Here is a 19,998-nt window from a genome sequence, read left to right on the forward strand (position 1 = left end):
ATTTTTGCTGTTCTGTAACATAAGTACATAGTATATATATATTTTTTTAAAGCATACTATCCAGTGAAGACTAAATTGATCTATTTTTATTCTTTCTGAAGTCACAGTCCTGATACGGTCATTCTTTTTTTCAAAGTTTCCATGCTTGCTATTTCTGATAGAAAAAAAATTGACTTGGGGCACCTGGGTGTCTCAGTCGGTTGAGAACATCCGACTCTTGATCTCAGCTCAGGTTTTACTCTCAGGGTCTTGATCTCAGGGTTGTGGGTACAAGCCCTGCACTGGACTCTGTGCTGGGCATGAAGCCTACTTTAAAAAAAAAATTGACTTACAAAATAGGGCAAAACTTGGTCCTAGTTGAGACACACTGTTAATATGGAAAGGGAGTTAACAGGGTGACCCCTAGAGAAAGGCAGAAGAAAAATGCTCTTTTCAGAAAACACCGAGTGGGAAGATTTTATCACATACTACTCATAATGGAGATAAACACCTAAAGTTCCCAACGTGGGGGTGCCTGGGGGGCTCAGCCGGTTAAGCGTCCAACTCTTGGTTTTGGCTCAGGCCATGAGCTCACAGTTCGTGAGTTCGAGCCCCACACCAAGCCTGCTTGGGATTCTCGCTCTCTCTCCCTTTCTCCCTGCCACTCCCACTCTCTGTCTCTCTCTCTCTCTCAGAGTAAATAAACTTAAAAAATAATAATAAATTGCCCAATGTGATCTGAAGATTTTTAAACCCAACACTCCCAGATTCAAACTCTAGTTCTGCACTTTTACTGGCTGTGTGTTCTGAGGCATATTATTAAAGATTTGAAAAACGCTTAGCAAAACAACTAAACCACCCATTATGTGTGGACCCTCTACTATTCGCGCGTCATTTATACAGGCGCAGCTCAGAGGTACTACAGGTTCAGTGCCAGACCAGTGCAATCAAGGGAATATTGCAATAAAGCCAGTGCGTATAAAACTTGGTTTCCCAGTGCGTATAAAACTTAATTTTTACATGCTGCTGAAGTCTATTAAGTGTGCCCTACCATTACGTCTAGGAAAACAATGTATCTACTTTATTGCTAAACAAGACTAACCATCATCGAGCTTTCAGGGAGTCATAATCTTTTTGCTGGCAGGAGGTCTTGCCTTGGGGTGGGTGGCTGCTGAAGGTGGGCGCCGCTGTGGCAATGTCCTAAAATAAGACACAAAGTTCACCACATCAGTTGGCTCTTCCTTTCACAAATAATTCCTCTTTGAAATGTGATCCTGTTTGATCGTATTTTATCCACAGCGTGCTTCGTTTCACAATTGGAGTCAATCCTCTCAGACCCTGCCACTGCTTTATCAACTAAGTTTATTTCATATTCTAGATCTTTGCTGTCATTTCAAGTCTTCACCGGGAGTAGATCCCGTTGCAAGAAACCACCTTCTTTGCTCGTCTATAAGAAGTGTCTCCTCATCTGTTCAAGTTTGACCAAGAGATGGCAGCCATTCAGTCCCATCTTCAGGCTCCATTTCTAATTCTAGTTCTGATGCTATTCCCACCGCATCTGCAGTTACTTTCTCCACTGAAGTCTCGAACCCCTCTGAGTCATCCAGGAAGGTTGGAATCAACTCCTTCCAAACTCCTGTTCATGTTGATATGCTGACCTCTTCCCGTGAATCACAAATGTTCTCAATCAATGGCATCTAAATAGTGACTCTTTTCCAGAAGGTTGCAATTTACTTTGTCCAGATCCATCAGTGTAATCATTATCTAGGGCAGCCATAGCCTTACAAAATGTATTTCATAAACAGTAGGACTTTAAAGTCAAAATGACTCCTTTATTCATGGGCTACAGAATGGAGGTTGTGTTAGCAGATAAGAAAACAACATTAATCTTGTTGATCATCTCCATCAGAGTTCTTGGGTGACCAAACTTTATTGTCAATGAACAGTAATATTTTGAAAGGAATCTTTTTTTCCTTAAGTTTATTTATTTATTTATTTTGAGAGAGAGAGAGAGAGAGAGAGAGAGAGAGAGAGAGAGAGAAAATCCCAAGCAGGATCCACGCCCAATGCAGAGCCTAACACAGGGCTCGATCTCATGACCATGAGATCATAACCTGAGCTGAAACCAAGAGTTGGATGCTAAACTGACTGAGCCACCCAGGCACCCCCAAAGGAATCTCTTTTTCTGTGCAGTAGATCTCAATAGTGGGCCTAAAATATCCAATAAACCATGTTGTAAAACAGGTGTGCTGGGTTCCAGGCTGTGTTGTCCCCTTTATAGACTACAGACAGAGTGGATATAGCATAATTTGGGGAAGGGGGGGGCGCTAGAATTTCCGGAATGGTCAATGAGCATTGGTTTCAATTTGGAGTCACCAGCTACGTTAGCCTCTAATAAACAAGTCAGTCTGTCCTTTGAAGCTTTGAAGGCAGGCATTGACATCTCGTAGGTATGAAAGTCCTAAATGGAATCTGGCTGTTGGGTGCAAAAGGCCTAGCTTTTGGCTTATCTCAGCTTTTGACATGCCTTCCTCGCTAAACTTAATCATTTCTAGTTTTTGCTTTAAAGTGAGAGACGTGGAACTCTTCCTATCACTTGAACACCGAGAGGCCATTGAGGGGTTACTAAGTAGCCCAATTTCAATATTGTTGTATCTCAGGAAATAGGGAGGCCTGAGGAGAGGGAGAGAAATGGGGGAATGACTGGTGGGTGAAGCAATCAAAACACACACAACATGTACTGGTTAAATTTTCCTTCTTACATGGGTGCAGTTTGTGATGTCCCCCGCCCCCCCCCCCCTCGAAAACAACTACAATAGTAACAGCAAGGATCACCATAACAGGCATAATAATAATAACAATAACGATAATGATAATGATAATGATAATGATAATGATAATGATAAAATATTGCTAGGGTTACCAAAACGTGACACAGAGACACAAAGTGAGCAAATGCTGTTGGAAAAATGATACTGATAGACTTCATTGATGCAGGGTTGCCACAAACCTTCAATCTGTAAAAAACACAGTCTCTGCAATAAAGTGAAGTACAATAAAATGAGTATTAGGCAGTAAATTGTAGGCAATATGACACATAAAAAGGGGATGGCCGGGGCGGCTCCGTTGGTTAAAAGTTCCACTCTTGATTTTGGTTCAGGTCTTGATCTCACGATCATGAGATCGAGCCCCAAGTCGGGCTCCGCCCTGAGAGTGCAGAACCTGCTTGCGACTCTCCCTCCCTCTCTCTCTGCCCCTCCCCCTCTTGCACTTTCTGTCTCTGTCTCTCTCAAAAATAAATAAACATTCAAAAAAAAAAAAAAAACATGAAAGGAAGGATAGCAGCCAACCCCAAACTTTTTCTCCTCTTACCTGTTGCTTTAAGTCAGTTCTCAGAAAGAGAAAGTAGAGTGAGCTGCATTATTCTTACTATTATTTTTATTTTTACTCTGCAGAATTATCTTTCAGATTTGAATTATTTCATTGAATGGAGATGCCACAACTAGCCAAAATTAAACAACTTAGAGCACAACAAGCTATATTTCTTTCCATATTTGAGAACTGAATTAGCTACAAGAACAAAAAAACATCCAAAATCACAGTGGCTTAACAAAATAGCCGATTATCCTCTCTCCCACATTAAAAAAAAAAAAAAAAAAAAATCTAGCAGTAATCTCTCTTGGGCTGGTAAACTATTTCATGGTGCCAGGAAACCAGGATTCTATGTTTTGCTCTATCATCCTTAGCACATGGTTGCCACGTCATAGTCTGAGATGGCTTCTTCAGGCTCCAGATATCACATTCACATTGTAGCTAGAGGAAGGGGAAACGAGTAACAGCCCTTTCCCTTTAAGGACATTTCCTGAAAGCTCCTTGTGCGACATCTGCTTGTATCATATGGGACAGAATCTAGTCACATGACCACATCAAGCTACAGGAAAGTGGGGAAATACAGTCTTCTTCTGGACAGAGATAGGGCCCCTCAAAAACTAGGGATTCTGCTAAGAAAAAAAAGGAGAAAAATTATTAGAAGAAAACCTCTTTGTTATGGAGGGCTTTTAGATTTGTAATGTTCCATAGGTAAATTAAACACATTTTTTTTAATGTTTATTTATTTTGGGAAGAGAGAGACTCACAGAGTGCAAGTGGTGGGAAGGGCAGAGAGAAAGGGAGACACAGAATCTGAAGCAGGCTCCAGGCTCCAAGCTGTCAGCACAGAGCCTGACATGGGGCTAGAACTCACAAGTTGTGAGATCACGACCTGAGCTGAAGTCAGACACTCAACCAACCGAGCCACTCAGGCACCCCATGTTCCCATAGATACATTAATTTATTATGTAAACAGGTCAGTAGCTCTTCGAACAGCAAAATAACTCCCACAGAGTAAACATCAAAAATCTATTTTAGAATTTTGCAAACTAAATTTAACTTTCCAAATGATGACTTAAGATGGCCTTTTTTGATAGAACCGATGAATATTCCTTTTTCTAGAAGCATCCTTCATGATGAAGAAAGAATGAAAGCCAGTTGGAAAACAACATCTTTTTTTTTTTTTTTTTTTTTTTTTTTTTTACTGTTTATGTATTTCTTTGGAGAGAGAAAGCATGAGCGGGGAGGGGCAGAGAGAGAGAGAGGAAGAAGGAGAGAATCCCAAGCAGGCTGAACACCGTCAGTGCAGAGCCCAATGTGGGGCTCGAACGCACGAACTGTGAGATCGTGACCTGAGCTGAAATCAAGAGCTGGACACTCAACTCACTGAGCCACCCAGGCACCCTGGAAAACATCTTAAAAGGAAGGAATTTGGTGCCACCACCCAGTTGCGTTCCGCTTGGCAAGCAGACAACACTGATACAAGTTTGGAGCCCTGCTGATGGAGTCATATGTCCCTGCTAGGCTGGAAGGACCACACGGCCACACACCTGCTTGCATGGGCCAAGGGTGCTCCCTGTCGCAATGTGTTTATTGCAGTGGCCCAAAAGCGTATAACATGGGCCAATGGTGAGCTTAAAATAATGTCCCTACAGAAGTCATATCATCTCAATATGATAATGAAGCTTGATTAATTAGGAAGTATTGGACATTTACATGAGCGAAATTATCATAGCATGTCCTGAAACACTGCAAGAAAAACTGGGTCCTAATTATTCGATCCTAAGTTGGATTCAACTATACTCCTCATGACTCCTTTGATCTATCTCCCAGGAATTCAAGTTATGAATAAATACCTGAATATACATGTTAGAAAGGTTTTGCAGAAGCGGATCCTATGATGTTTTGCTGGAGCGTTAGAGTCTGTCAGGAGAGTGTTGACAGAGGTAATGATTGCTAGCTGCACAGCCCAGAGAAACCCTACTTTTACGGGAAATAATTGTAGAATGAATCGGAAACTTCTAGTGTTCTACACCACACTGTACCTATAAGCAAATTTTGCTTTATCAAAGATCCCTCAGATGGGCTTAATTTTTCTAAATTTTAAGAGAATAAAAGGGTCTGAAAGAAACCACTTGTAGGATTTCCCTTTGCATTCATTCAAACACAGATAATAATAGCTAATGGATGATACAGAAGCCTTTGAAGGCAGTGATAAACTCTTTGGCCGGGGGGGGGGGGGGGAATGTTGCTAGAGTATGAACTTCCTACACTATAAAAAATAAAACCACTTATTCTTTTCATTCACAAGAGTAGCTTTGTATAAGTAGATAAAATTATGAACATTTTTTGAAATAAAAATTGGCTTTCCTATTTAAAAAAAGTGCTTACCACTCTCTTCAGATTTTATACTGTTTTGCAAAAAGAGGTTTGCAAAGGGAAGTTTGCATTGCAAAACAATCTGGATAAACCAGGGATCTGAATAGTAAGACCTGAGCAACTGTTATTACAGCACTTGAACTCGCTGGCCAAGGGGAGTTGCCTCACAGTTGGATAACTGGTGCTTCTGTTTTGGGGTAACTTCCTGGCACAACTGAGTGCTTCCTTTTTGGACACAGCTGCTCTATTGTAATACTACCAATGTTACAAGAGAAAAGTAAGGCCTAACATGGGGATCCGGAAGCAATGTCTCATCAGTTTAAAATTTTAATCTGTGAGTAAATGAGCATACGTACAAGTGGACAACACCGTGCAAATTACATTGAATATTGTGGTTTTGTGAGCAGGGATCGGTTAGTATCTTGGGGTCATCTGTGCTATCTGTCTGATTAGCCATTTCATATAAGACATGTGGTATCATTTTTTTATACATTTTTAAAAATTATTTTAGAGAGCGAGGGAGAGAGCACGTGAGTGGGGAGAGGGGCGGAGGGAGAAAGAGTCTTAAGCAGGTTCCGTGCTTAGTATGGACCCCGACATGGGGCTCAGTCCCATGACCCTGGGATCATGACCTGAACCAAAATCAAGGGTCGGATGCTCAACTGACTGAGGCACCCAGGCGCCCCGAGTTATGTAATGTTATCATTCAGATTGGACTCTAAGTTAAGTAGATAATAATTCCCCACACAGTGCTTTGTTTTAGTTTTTTAGTTTATTTGTTTATTTATTTATTTATTTAGAGAGAAAAGTGTGAGTGAGAAGAGAAGAGAGAGAAGGAGAAAGAATCCTAAGCAGGCACTGCGTTGTCCTCCCAACTTGGGGCTTGATCTCATGATTGGGAGATCATGACCTGAACTGAAATCAAGAGCCACTTGCTTAACTGAGTCACCCAGGTGTCCCTAATTGTGGTAACACTTGTAAGTGTTCTGTGACATTAAGTACATTCACATTGTCGTGCCCCCATCACTACCATCCACATCCTGTTTTCCATATCATACTGAAACTCTGTACCAATTAAACACAGCTCTCAATTACTCCCTCCCTCAGCCCCTGCTAACCTCTATTCTACTTTCTGTTTCTATGAACTTGACTAAAATCGGTACGTCCTATAAATGGAATCATACAATATTTGTCCTTTTGTGACTGGTTTATTTCACTTCACATCATGACCTCAAGATTCATCTGTGTTGTAGCATGTGTCAGAATTTCTTCCTTTTTTTAAAAAAAAAATGTTTATTTATTTTTGAGAGAGAGAGACAGAGCTCGAGTAGGGGAGGGGCAGAGAGAGGGGGAGACAGAATTCGAAGCAGCTCCAGGCTCTGAGCTGTCAGCACAGAGCCCGACATGGGGCTCGAATTCATAGACTATGAGATCATGACCTGAGCTGAAGTCAGACGCTCAACCGACTGAGCCATCCAGGTGTCCCAGAATTTCTTCGTTTTTAAAGCTGAATAATATTCCAGTGTATGCGTGTACCATATTTTATCCATTTATCTGTCAATAGACACTAGTTTGCTTCCATCTTTTGGCTATTGTGAATAATGCTTTTATGAATATTGGTGTATAAGTACCTGTTCATGGGACGCCTGGGTGGCTCAGTCGGTTGAGCATCTGACTTGATTTCGGCTCACAGTTTGTGAGTTCAAGCCCCACGTCAGGCTCTGTGCTAACAGCTCAGAGCCTGGAGCCTGTTTCAGATGCTGTGTCTCCCTCTCTCTGTCCCTTCCCCTCTCATTCTCTCTCTCTCTCTCTCTCTCTCTCTCTCTCTCTCTCCCTCTCAAAAATAAATTAACATTAAAAAAATTTAAATATCTGTTCAAGTCCCTGCTTTCTTTTGGGTATATATCCAGAAGTGGAATTGCTGGATGATATGGTAATTCTGTTTTTAACTTAAAAATAATATATATGTATTTATTTTTGGGAAAGTGCAAGCAGGGGAGGGGCAGAGAGAGTGGGACAGAGGATTCGAAGAGGCCTTTTCACTGACAGGCTGACAGCAGTGAGCCTGATGTGGGGCTCGAACTCACGAACCATGAGATCACGGCCTGAGCCGAAGTCAGATGCTCAACCGACTGAGCCACCCAGGCGCTCCAACTATTTTTAACTTTTTGAGGAATCTCCAGACTGTTCTCCACAGTGGCTACACCATTTTACATTCCCATCAGCGGTGCACAGGTGTTGCAGTTTCTCATATCCTCATCTACGCTTATTGTTTTCCGTTTTTTTTTTTAATAATAGACATTTTAATGGGTATGAGGTAGTATATCACTGTGGTTTTGTTTTTTTTTAATTTTTTTTTAACGTTTATTTATTTTTGAGACAGAGAGAGAGACAGAGCATGCACGGGGGAGGGGCAGAGAGAGAGGGAGACACAGAATCGGAAGCAGGCTCCAGGCTCTGAGCCATCAGCCCAGAGCCCAAAGCGGGGCTCGAACTCACGGACCACGAGATTGTGACCTGAGCTGAAGTCGGGCGCTCAACTGACTGAGCCACCCAGGAGCCCCTCACTGTGGTTTTGATTTGCAATTCCTTAATGATTAATGACATTGAGCACTTTTCCATGTGCTTATTAGACATTTGTTTATCTTCCTCGGAGAAATGTCTATTCAAGTTCTCTGTCCATTTTTAATCAGGTTTGTCGTTATTGTTGTTGTTGTTGTTGTTGTTGCTGTTGTTGCTGCTGTTGCTCTTTCGATATCCTGGAAACCAATCCCTTATCAGATATATGATTTCACATAGTGTTTTAAGGAGGAATTAAGTCCACAGTTATGGCTAAGTAGTGGAGGACTCATGGGATGAACACAAGTTTTGTGTAAATGAATGAAACAGACTGATAAGCAGGTCTCATGGGGGAAGGAAGTAGTCCAGAAATCCCCCACAAATGCCAAAGTGAAAGAGTTTGATCTTTCAGATCTTTCAGTCTTAGGCAGAGTCTGTTTTTTATCCCCCTTGGTTGTGTGGGTGTGGCATTACCTGAAGTTCCTTCCTCCTTTTCTCAACCCCAACAACCCTATCAAAGACCCAACCCAGACAGATCAATGATTTGCTTTAGGGCAGTGTTTCTGAAACTTTCCTCACTTAATAATTTTTTCCATTTTCACATAATATGTAACATTTCTTCTAACACTTTTCTTTAAATCAACTCAATTATTTATTTATATATATTATTTATTTATTTATTTATTTATTTATTATATTTATTCATATATATATATATATATATATATATTTTTTTTTTTTTTAAAGTAGGCTTCATACCCTGCGTGGACCCAACACAGGGCTTGAACTCATGACCCTGAGATCAAGACCTGAGCTGAGTTCAAGAGCTGGATGCTTAACTGACTGTGCCACCTAGGTGCCCCTAAATCAACTCAATTTTCAGAATTGAATTTATCTTAAAAGAAAACTTTAAAATCAATATTGTAAATGGAAAACCAGAATCAGGTGCCCTTCCAGCTGCAGCAGATTATAAACATCAGTTACTCCTTTGTCATCCAGGATATCCCTTGCTGCTGGCCCTAGAGAAGCATGCCTTCTCACTAACAGTGGGCCCAATTACAGCTGCCAGCATTTTGGGGTGGGACTATTTATTGGACAGAAGGTGCCATTCAATGGACATTCTGTACTTGTGCACAGGTTTGTGCCCAGGGAGTAGAAATGGTCTGATGGTGGCATAGTACCATCACAAATGGTTTTCTTTTCCCTTTTTTTTTTTTTTTTTTGAGAAAGAGGACTCAAGTGAGTGAGAGGCAGAGAGAGAGAGAGAGAGATGGAGAGAGAAAGAGAGGCCGGGCTCACCTGAAGCAGGGCTTGTGCTCACCTGATATGGGACTCCAACTCATGAACCATGAGATCATGACCTGAGCCAAAGTCAGATGCATAACTGACTGAGCCACCCAGGCTCCCACAAATGGTTTGTATTTTTTTTTTTACTTTAAAAAAAAATTTTTTTTAACTTTTATTTATTATTGAGAGACAGACACAGAGCATGAGCAGGGGAGGGGCCGAGAGATGGAGAGACACAGAACCTGAAGCAGGCTACTGACTCTGAGCTATCAGTGCAGAGCCTGACGCTGGGCTCGAACTCACAAACCACAAGATCATGACCTGAGCCGAAGTTGGATGCTTAACCGAGCCACACAGGTGCCCCAGAAAATGTTTTTGTTTTTTTTTTTTTTATAACCATACTACGTGAAACACTACTCTAGCTTAGAGAATAGTTCTTAAGATTTTCTTCTTGGTTGGGGAAAGCCACAGATTCCCACAGGGTATGATTTGTATATGTGAGAAAAATGTCAGTTGTCTGAAGGTAATTCTTTAATTTGGTGGTCCTCAAACTTAGTAGTCTCAAGACCTCTTTACATCTTTAAAATTAGTGAGCTTTGCTTATGTAGGTTTTATCTACTGATATTTAACATATTAGAAATTAAACCTGAGAAAATATGAAAATTTTTACTAATTCATTTTTTTTCTTTTTTTAACTTGTTTATTTTTTATTTTTTTAAATTTACATCCAAGTTAGTTAGCATATAGTGCAACAATGATTTCAGGAGTAGATTCCTTAATGCCGCTTACCCATTTAGCCCATCCCCCCTCCCACAACCCCTCCAGCAACCCTCGGTTTGTTCTCCATATTTACAAGTCTCTTCTGTTTTGTCCCCCTCCCTGTTTCTATATTATTTTTGTTTCCCTTCCCTTATGTTCATCTGTTTTGTTTCTTAAAGTCCTCATTTGAGTGAAGTCATAGGATTTTTGTCTTTCTCTGACTGACTCATTTCACTTAGCATAATACCTTCCAGTTCCATCCATGTAGTTGCAAATGGCAAGATGTCATTCTTTTTGATTCCAGAGTAATACTCCATTGTATTTATATACCATGTCTTCTTTATCCATTCATCCATTGATGGACAGTTGGGCTCTTTCCATACTTTGGTTATTGTTGATAGTGCTGCTATAGACATGGGGGTACATGTGTCCCTTCGAAACAGTATACCTGTCTGTATCCCTTGGATAAATGCCTAGTAGTGCAATTGCTGGGTCGTAGAGTAGTTCTATTTTTAGTTTTTTGAGGAACCTTCATACTGTTTTCCAGAGTGGCTTCCCCAGCTTGCATTCCCATTTGCCAACTCATTTTAAATAATAATAAAGTACATGTTAACATTTTTATGAAACATCACCATATTTTTCAAAACAAAAGACAGTAGCTTCGTTCACACTTTTTTAAATCACTTTAATATCTAGCTTAGTGGAACTCATATCATATCTCATATCTACTTCTGCATTCAGTCTTTTGCAACATCACACATCATGAAGCCTCAGTAAACACTGCACTGTACATTCATGAAAAAGAGTGAAAAAGTCAAAAAATGCTTTATTATTATGAAAAGTTTTGAGGTTCCTTGGTAGTTCGGTCGGTTGAGTGTCTGACTCTTGATTTCAGCTCGGGTCATGGTCTCACAGCTTGTGAGCTCGAGCCCTGCATTGGGCTCTGCACTGACAGTGCTGAGCCTGCTTGATATTCTCTCTGTCTCTCTCTCTGCCCCTCCTGCACTCTTTCTCAAAATAAATAAATAAACTTGAAAAAAGAAAAGAAAAAAAAAAGCTTTGACTTCATTGATCTGCAAGAAGGCTACTCTCAGATCTCACTGGAAAGTTCTGCTTTAATTCAGAAAGCATAGTGGTTTAAAAGGCAGATCTTAGAGCTAAACTGTCCCAGGTTTGCCTGCCACTTTAAAAATTTCTTTTAATGTTTATTTATTTTTGACAGAGAGAGAGACACACACAGAGCATGAGCGGAGGAGGGGCAGAGAGAGAGGGAGACACAGAATCCGAAGCAGGCTTCAGGCTCTGAACTGTCAGCACAGAGCCTGACGCAGGGTTTGAACCCACGGACTGTGAGATCGTGACCTGAGCTGAAGTTGGACGCTTAACCGACTGAGCCACCCAGGCGCCCCTGCCTGCCACTTTTATTATCCATTTGACTTCAGTCAACTAATTTAACTACTTTGTGCCTTAAATAAAATAAAGATGATAATGAGGTGGTAAACATAAGGGTATATATCTATGACATTAGTAAAATAAAATAGAACCTTGAAAGGGAGGTGTATGCAGGTGCTCAGTTTAATCTTAAACTGGAAGTTCGTTTTTACTTGTATTTCCTAGTTTATATGTGAAGTTGGACATTTTTGGTATGTTTATCAGCCATTCGTATTTCTGTTTTTGACTCATTTATTAGTTTACTTTATCTCCCTTTTTGTAGAAGTAGTCTTTTTACTCTTTCATGACCTCTTTATACACCATAAATATATTCTCAATTCTTATATATATTGCAATTATTTCCTCCAAATCCATAATTTATTTTGTAACTTTATTTGTGGTGCATTTTTTATCATGAAGAAGTCTTGTTTGTATGTCAGATCTATCAGTCTTTTTCTTCCTGGCTTCTGGTTTTCATATCTTGTTACACTTAGATCGAATGTTCCACATTTTATTTCAGTAGTTTATATTTTAATTTTCAGTATTTGGAAATGTAACACACTAAGAATTGACTTTGGAGTATTATGTGAGGAGGGGATCTAATTTTTTTCTTCAGAATGGGTAGCCAATTGTTTCAACATCATTTCTTAAATATTCTATTAATTTGCTGCCGATTAGAATGTTTTCTTTATAATACACTGATTTGTTATAACCATGTGGACCTATTTTTGGATTCTGTTTTGTTCCATGTGGTATTAGTCTCTTCCAATATCCATAACATACATTTTAAATTACTTTAGCTTTATAGTAAATTGTAACGTATGGTATGAAAAGCTCCCCTTCATTATTCTTTCTCATAATTTTGAATTTTTCCTGAATTTTAGAATGAGCTTGTCAAATACAACCCTAACTCTCCCCAAATTGTGACTGTGATTGGAACTGTATTACATTTATATGTTAATTTGGAAGCACCGTCCTCCTTTACAATATTAAGTTATCCCGGGTGCCTAGCTGGCTCAGAGAGTGGAGCATGAGACTTGGGGTTGTGACTTTAAGCCCCACGTTGGACTGTAATTAAAAAACAAAACAAAACAAAACAAAAACCAGATTAAGTTATGCCATCCAGGATTTTAAATGGCTTTTAATTTAGTCCAATTGTTTTATGTCCTTCAGCAAATTCTTAAGATGTTCTCAACATAGGTCTTGCTACTTTTTAAAAAACTTATTCTTGGGTATCAAATGGGCTATTCTGTAGAGATCTGTCTGTGATTATTACCCTCAATCAGGATAAAAACTGTAGATAAAAGTCTACAACTGTGAATTTTCTTATGCACCATATTTTTGTTTTGCCTCATCTTGAAAAATAGAAGTTAAGGCATTCAAAGTTTATAGGATGAACAAAATACATCAAGAATTAAAGATGCTTTTTACTGGCTAAGATAGGTGAACTGTTTGTCTACTAAACTTGTCTGATCCATTAAATTTGTCTCCTCAAGCAAGATAAAATGTTTGAGTCAAAAGTAGATTCCATGCCTCTCCCTGGGTCTTGGAAAGAGAAAAATTAGGAGTAAAATCCTTACTTTTAATGTGTAGAATCTCAAACAATCATGTGCATCAGAATCATTTGAAGGGATTATTAAAACAATTTGCATTGTAGCAAGTTTCCAGGTGATGCTGATGGTGTTAGTCCAATGATTACACTTGACCTCCGCTGATGTAGTGAAATAATGCTGGGAGAGAAATTCCAGTAGCCTTGTTGAGATAGATGCAAAAGGAGATGGTAGAGAGAGCATTAAAAGTTAGATCTTGGGGTTAGATCTCAGTCGGTTGAGCGTCCGACTTTGCCTCAGGTCATGATCTCACAGTTTGTGGGTTCAAGCCCCGCATCAGGCTCTGTGATGACCACTTGCTCAAAGCCTGGAGACTGCTTTGGATTCTGTGTCTCCTTCTCTCTCTGCCCCTCCCCCACTCACCCTTTGTCTCACTCTGTTTCTCAAAAATAAATGTAAAAAAAAAATTTTAAGTTAGATCTCTTTCCACAGTAAGGATTATTATGTTTGGCATTATACTCCTTTAAATTTATGATTTTTTTCCTCTGGGTTTAGGTTTTATTCATATCTCATATATTTTTGTATGAAATGTTCTGGTTTTCTGGTTTTTCAATTTGCATACAATTGGTAATCTCAACTTTGAATTCTGCTGTGACCCAAACATTATGTAGTAGAGTGCTTTAAAAATTAGTAAGGTTTTAAGTCTTTTTGTCTCATTTGTTCATTCATCCATCAAATATTTATTGAGCATCATCTGAGTCACATGCTTGGGATATATCAATGAGTAAAAGAGACAAAGATTTCTACCTTGTGGAGCTTACATTAGTGGGCAGGAGATAAGCAATCCACAATAAACATAGTAAGTAAGTTATATAGCATGCCAGAAAGTGTTCAGTGTTATGGGTAAAACAAACAAACAAATTAAAAAGAAAACACATACACACACAAAAATAGAAAAACAAAACAGAGACAGGGGAATCATGGATGCAGGTGGAGGGGGCTGCAATTTTAAATATGCTAATCAGGGGCGCCTGGGTGGCGCAGTCGGTTAAGCGTCCGACTTCAGCCAGGTCACGATCTCGCGGTCCGTGAGTTCAAGCCCCGCGTCGGGCTCTGGGCTGATGGCTCAGAGCCTGGAGCCTGTTTCCGATTCTGTGTCTCCCTCTCTCTCTGCCCCTCCCCCGTTCATGCTCTGTCTCTCTCTGTCCCAAAAATAAATAAACATTGAAAAAAAAAAATTAAAAATAAATAAATAAATAAATAAATATGCTAATCAAATTAAGCCTCAGTGAGAAGGTGAAATTTGAGCAAGGACTTAAAGGAGATGAAGGAGTTAGCCAAGTGGACATGTAACAGAAGAATGCACAGTTTATAGCTTGTGCAAAAGCCCTCAAGTAGTAGCATGTCTAGAGTATCTGAAGAACAAGGAGGCCATGGCAACAAGCAAGGGTAGAGAACTGGAGATGGGTCAAAAACGCGAAAGGGTGAGTTCTTTAGAGATTTTGGATACTAGCCCTTTGTCCGATATGTCATTTGCAGACATGTTTTCCCATTCTGTCAGTTGCCTTTTAGTTTTGTTGATTGTTTCCTTTCCAGTGCAGAAGCTTCTTATCTTCATGAGGTCCCAATAGTTTATTTTTGCTTTTAATTCCCTTGCCTTTGGAGATGTGTCAAGTAAGAAATTGCTGTGGCTGAGGTCAGAGAGGTTTTTTCCTGCTTTCTCCTCTAGGGGTTTGATGGTTTCCTGTCTCACATTCACATCCTTTATCCATTTTGAGTTTATTTTTGTGAATGGTGTAAGAAAGTGGTCTAGTTTCATTCTTCTGCATGTTGCTGTCCAGTTCTCCCAGCACCATTTGTTAAAGAGACTTTTTTCCATTGGATATTCTTTCCTGCTTTGTTAAAGATTAGTTGGCCATACTTTTATGGGTCCAATTCTGGAGTGTCTATTCTATTCCATTAGTCTATGTGTCTGTTTTGTGCCACTACCATGCTGTTTTGATGATTACAGCTTTGTAGTAGAGGCTAAAGTCTGGAAAGCAAAATCTATAAAGAATTCACCAAACTCCACACCTGAAAAACAAATAATCCAGTGAAGAAATGGGCAGAAAGCATGAATAGACACTTCTCTAAAGAAGTCATCCAGATGGCCAACAGGCACATGAAAAGATGCTCTAAGTCACTCCTCATCAGGGAAATACAAATGAAAACCACACTGAGATACCGCCTCATGCCAGAGTGGCTAAAATGAACAAATCAGGAGACTATAGATGATGGCGAGGATGTGGAGAAACGGGAACCCTCTTGCACTATTGGTGGGAATGCAAACTGGTGCGGCCACTCTGGAAAACAGTGTGGAGGTCCCCCCCAAAATTAAAAATAGATCTACCCTATGACCCAGCAATAGCACTGCTAGGAATTTACTCAAGAAATACAGGAGTGCTGATGCATAGGGGCACTTGTACCCCAATGTTTATAGCAGCACTTTCAACAATAGCCAAATTATGGAAAGAGCCTAAATGTCCATCAACTGACAAATGGATAAGAAATTGTGCTTTATATACACAATGGAGTACTACTTGGCCATGAGAAAGAATGAAATATGGCCTTTTGTAGCAACGTGGATGGAACTGGAGAGTGTTATGCTAAATGAAATAAGTCATACAGAGAAAGATACCATCTGTTTTCACTCTTCTGTGGATCCTGAGAAACTTAACAGAAGACCATGGGGGAGGGGAAGGAAAAAAAAAGTTAGAGAGGGAGAGAGTCAAACCATAAGAGACTCAAAAACTGAGAATAAACTGAGGGTTAATGGGGGACGGGAGGGAGGGGAGGGTGGGTGATGGACATTGAGGAGAGCACCTGTTGGGATGAGCACTTGGTGTTGTATGGAAACCAATTTGACAATAAATTTCGTATTAAAAAAAAACACAAAAGGGGCCAATTCGTATATGGTTTTTGTAAGCCACTGTTACGACTTTAGGTTTCACTTTGAGTGAAATAGGGAGTGATTGAGGGATTCTGAGCAGATGAATGACAATACAATTTATATTTTAAAAGTATCACAGGCTGTTATGTTCTGCATAGACTATAGGGAGCAAAAGTAGAACCAGAGAGATCAACTAATAGGCAATGGAGCAGTAATCCAGATGAGGGATGATCGGTTCCTCAAAAAATTAAAAATAGATCTACCCTATGACACAGCAATAGCTGGGTCAATAGTGGAATCAGAGTGGGGGCAGTGGAAGAACTGAGAAGTGGTCAGACTCTGGTTCCATTTCACAGAATTTCTTGATAAAATGAATGTGTGGTGTAAAAGAGGGAAATCAAGGATGACTCTAAAGTTCTTAGCCTCAGCAACATGAAAGATGGAGCTAACGACAGTGAAATGAGAATAACAACTGAACAGGTTTAGGGTTGAAGATCAGGAAATTAGTTTCAGATGTCCTCTTGACATCTAAATGGAGATATGGAGTAGACAGATATAGGAAATTGGGTATCAGAAGAAAAGTCAAGGTAAGATATACATTCAGGAATTATCAGCAAATGTTTTTGAAAGCCATAAAACTAGATATCATCACTGAGACGTATAAAGGACCAAATCCTGGGACACTCCAATGTCAAGAGACCAGAAAGAAGCATCAGACCAGTGGAGGATACACCAGTACTATAGGGAGAAAACAGAATTTGGCATTCTGGAAATTAAGTGAAGAAAATATATCCAGAAGTAAGGAGTGACCCACTGTGTCAAATATTGCTGTTAGGTCAAATAAGATTAGGATTGAGGATCAATCATTGGGAGATGGGGGGTATTAGTGACCTTAACAGGAGTGGTTTTGGTGATTGGGTGAAAGCCTGATTCAAATAGGCTAAGGTGAGAACTGGAAAGGAGGAATAGTATAGACAAAGACTAGTATTTCAAGAAGCTGTGTTACAAAGGGGAGCAAAGAAATGGAACATAACTGTCAAGGGAGGTGGAGTCAAGAGTTTTGTACTTTTTTTTAATATAGAAGAAATAACAGAATGCTTGAATGATAGTGGAGATAATCTAATATGGAGGCAAAAATTTGTTAACAGAAGAGAGAGAAGGGAGTGGAGCAGCTGAGTGGATACGATCTAGCAAACTTAAAGGGCCAAATAATTACTATTTTAGGCCTTGCGGGTCACAAATATTCTCTGTTGTATGTTCTCCTCTCATACCCAGCCATATATAAAAATGTAGAAATCATTTTTGGCTCATGGACTATGTGAAAACAAATAGGATTTGGCCCACAGGTAGTTTGCCAATTCCCGAGCTAGTACACAGGCAGAAAGGCTGATTTTAATAAGAGCATGGAGAATATGCATAGCTTTTGTATAGTCATAGGCTGAAAAGCATAGTACGCGAATTCAGCTACTGGTAGGTAGACACTTAGAGTAGCAGAAGCTCTCCTGATTTCTTCAATTTTCTCCAGGAAATGGGAAACATTATCACTAAGGGTAAGATTGAGAGCAGAAAGTGCTGAATATCTGAGGAGGAGAACTGTATAAAATAGTTGTCTATGAAAAGGAGAACATGGATAAACTTGGAGCCAACATAACTGGATTGCCTGCCAGCATTGTGAGATCACTTGAAGATTGTGTTCATAAATTTAAAGTGAGACCTCTTCACACTGTCATTTTTCTTCCAGTCATGGTCAGCTTCCTGGGAGCAAGAGTGGAATAAACAAACACCGATTAGAGTTACAGTTTTGCCAGGTGAGTACGATGAATCAAGAGAGAATATTAAGGAAATGTCCAAAGGAGTGATCAATAATAGACCATGAAATTTAAACAGAGGGAAAAAAGGGTGAGAGGCAGTGAAACAGTGATAGGATCAAATATATTGGAATTCCCAATGAGTTGGAAGAATTGTTGGGAAGCAGGTATTTAGATGAGGTGAGCTGGAAAGATAGAAGAAGGTGGTCATTGAGGGGGATGCATGAAATTCGGATACTGGTGAATTTGTAGTTACTGGTAATAAGTAGGGAATGACCAAGGGAGTGGCTTAAGTGCCATGGAAAGGAAAGCTAGTCAAGATGAAATCAAAACATTAGAAAAATCATTGAGGAGCGCCTGGGTGGCTCAGTCGGTTAAGCGTCCGACTTCAGCTCAGGTCATGATCTCACAGTCCGTGAGTTTGAGCCCCACGTCGGGCTCTGTGCTGACAGCTCAGAGCCTGGAGCCTGCTTCGGATTCTGTGTCTCCCTCTCTCTGCTCCTCCTCTGCTCATGCTCTGTCTCTCTAAAAGAATGATGGTTTAGATGAGGCTGGTGGTAGCAGAGATGAAAGGAAACAGATGGGGTGACAGAAATTAATGAAATCAAATCATCAAGACCTAATGATGAATTGGATATGGCATATAAGGGATGGAAGCAACAAGGATGTCTTCTAGGTTTCTATAAAAAGGTGAATGATGGTCTAGCATTATCATTAAGAACAGAGATTCAGGATACCTTTGTTCAAAGTTAGCCTTACTTACAAGGTGTGTGATAGCAACATGTTGTTTTGCTTCTCAGTTTCCTCACTACAGAGAGCAGGTAATAATATATGAGATTTTTGTGAGGATTAAATGAATTAATGGATGTAAAACACTTATTTCAGCCCTAACACATAGTGAGCCTTCAGTGAGTATGAGCTATTTTTAGCCTTTACTGAAACATTCAAAGGTCATCCATTTTGAAAGGCAAGGAATGATCTCAGCTTTGTATGTTTCAAAGCATATACTGGAAGCATACATGTGGAGGTGTTAAGTAAGCAGTTGGATAGTCAGGCCTGGAATGCAGAAAAAAAAAAAAAAAAGATCTGGGCTGGAGATACAAATTAGTGTCATGTATGTTCAGATGGTACCTATCCACAGAAACCGTCGGGGTGGGTAAGATTGCCTGGAAAAAAAAAAAAAAAAAAAACAGTGAGGAGAAAGACTGATTTTTTAAAATTATTTTTTTAATGTTTATTTATTTGAGAGAGAGAAAGTGGGAGTGTAGGAAGGGCAGAGAAAGAGGGAGACAGAGAATCCCAAGCAGGCTCCACACTCAGCGTGGGGCTCGATCTCACAACCATGATATCATAACGGGAGCCAAAATCAAAAGTCAGTCACTTAACATACTGAGCCACCCAGGCACCCCTGATTTTTTTTTAATTGAGGTAAAACTCAATTTTAATATGACATAAAATTCACCATTTTAACCATTTTAGTACAGAATTCAGTGACTTCCCAGTACATTCACAATGTTTGCAACCACCACCACTGAATTTGAACATCATTCAACAAAGGCAGTATTACTACCATTAGGCAGTAACTCCCAATCCAACCTCTTGCTAGCCCCTTGCAAATACTAATACTGCTTTTTATATCTATGGATTTGGCTGCTCCTGATATGTAAGTGGAATCATACCACATGTGGCTTTTTGTGCCCGGCTTCTTTCACTTAGCATGTTTTTCAAGGTTGATCCATATGCATTGGTACTTCATTTCTGTTTATGGCTGGATAATATTCCATCACATCGATATACCACAGTGTGTTTATCCACTCATCAGTTGATGGACTTTGGGGTTGTTTCTACTTTTTGGTTATTATTTGGCTATACGCATTCCTGTACAAGTTTTGAACACTTATTCTCAGTTCTCTTGAGTGTGTATTTAGGAGTAGTATTGCTGGGTCAT

Source organism: Leopardus geoffroyi, chromosome B4, assembly GCF_018350155.1.
Source record: "Leopardus geoffroyi isolate Oge1 chromosome B4, O.geoffroyi_Oge1_pat1.0, whole genome shotgun sequence".
In the NCBI taxonomy this organism is placed as follows: Eukaryota; Metazoa; Chordata; class Mammalia; order Carnivora; family Felidae; genus Leopardus; species Leopardus geoffroyi.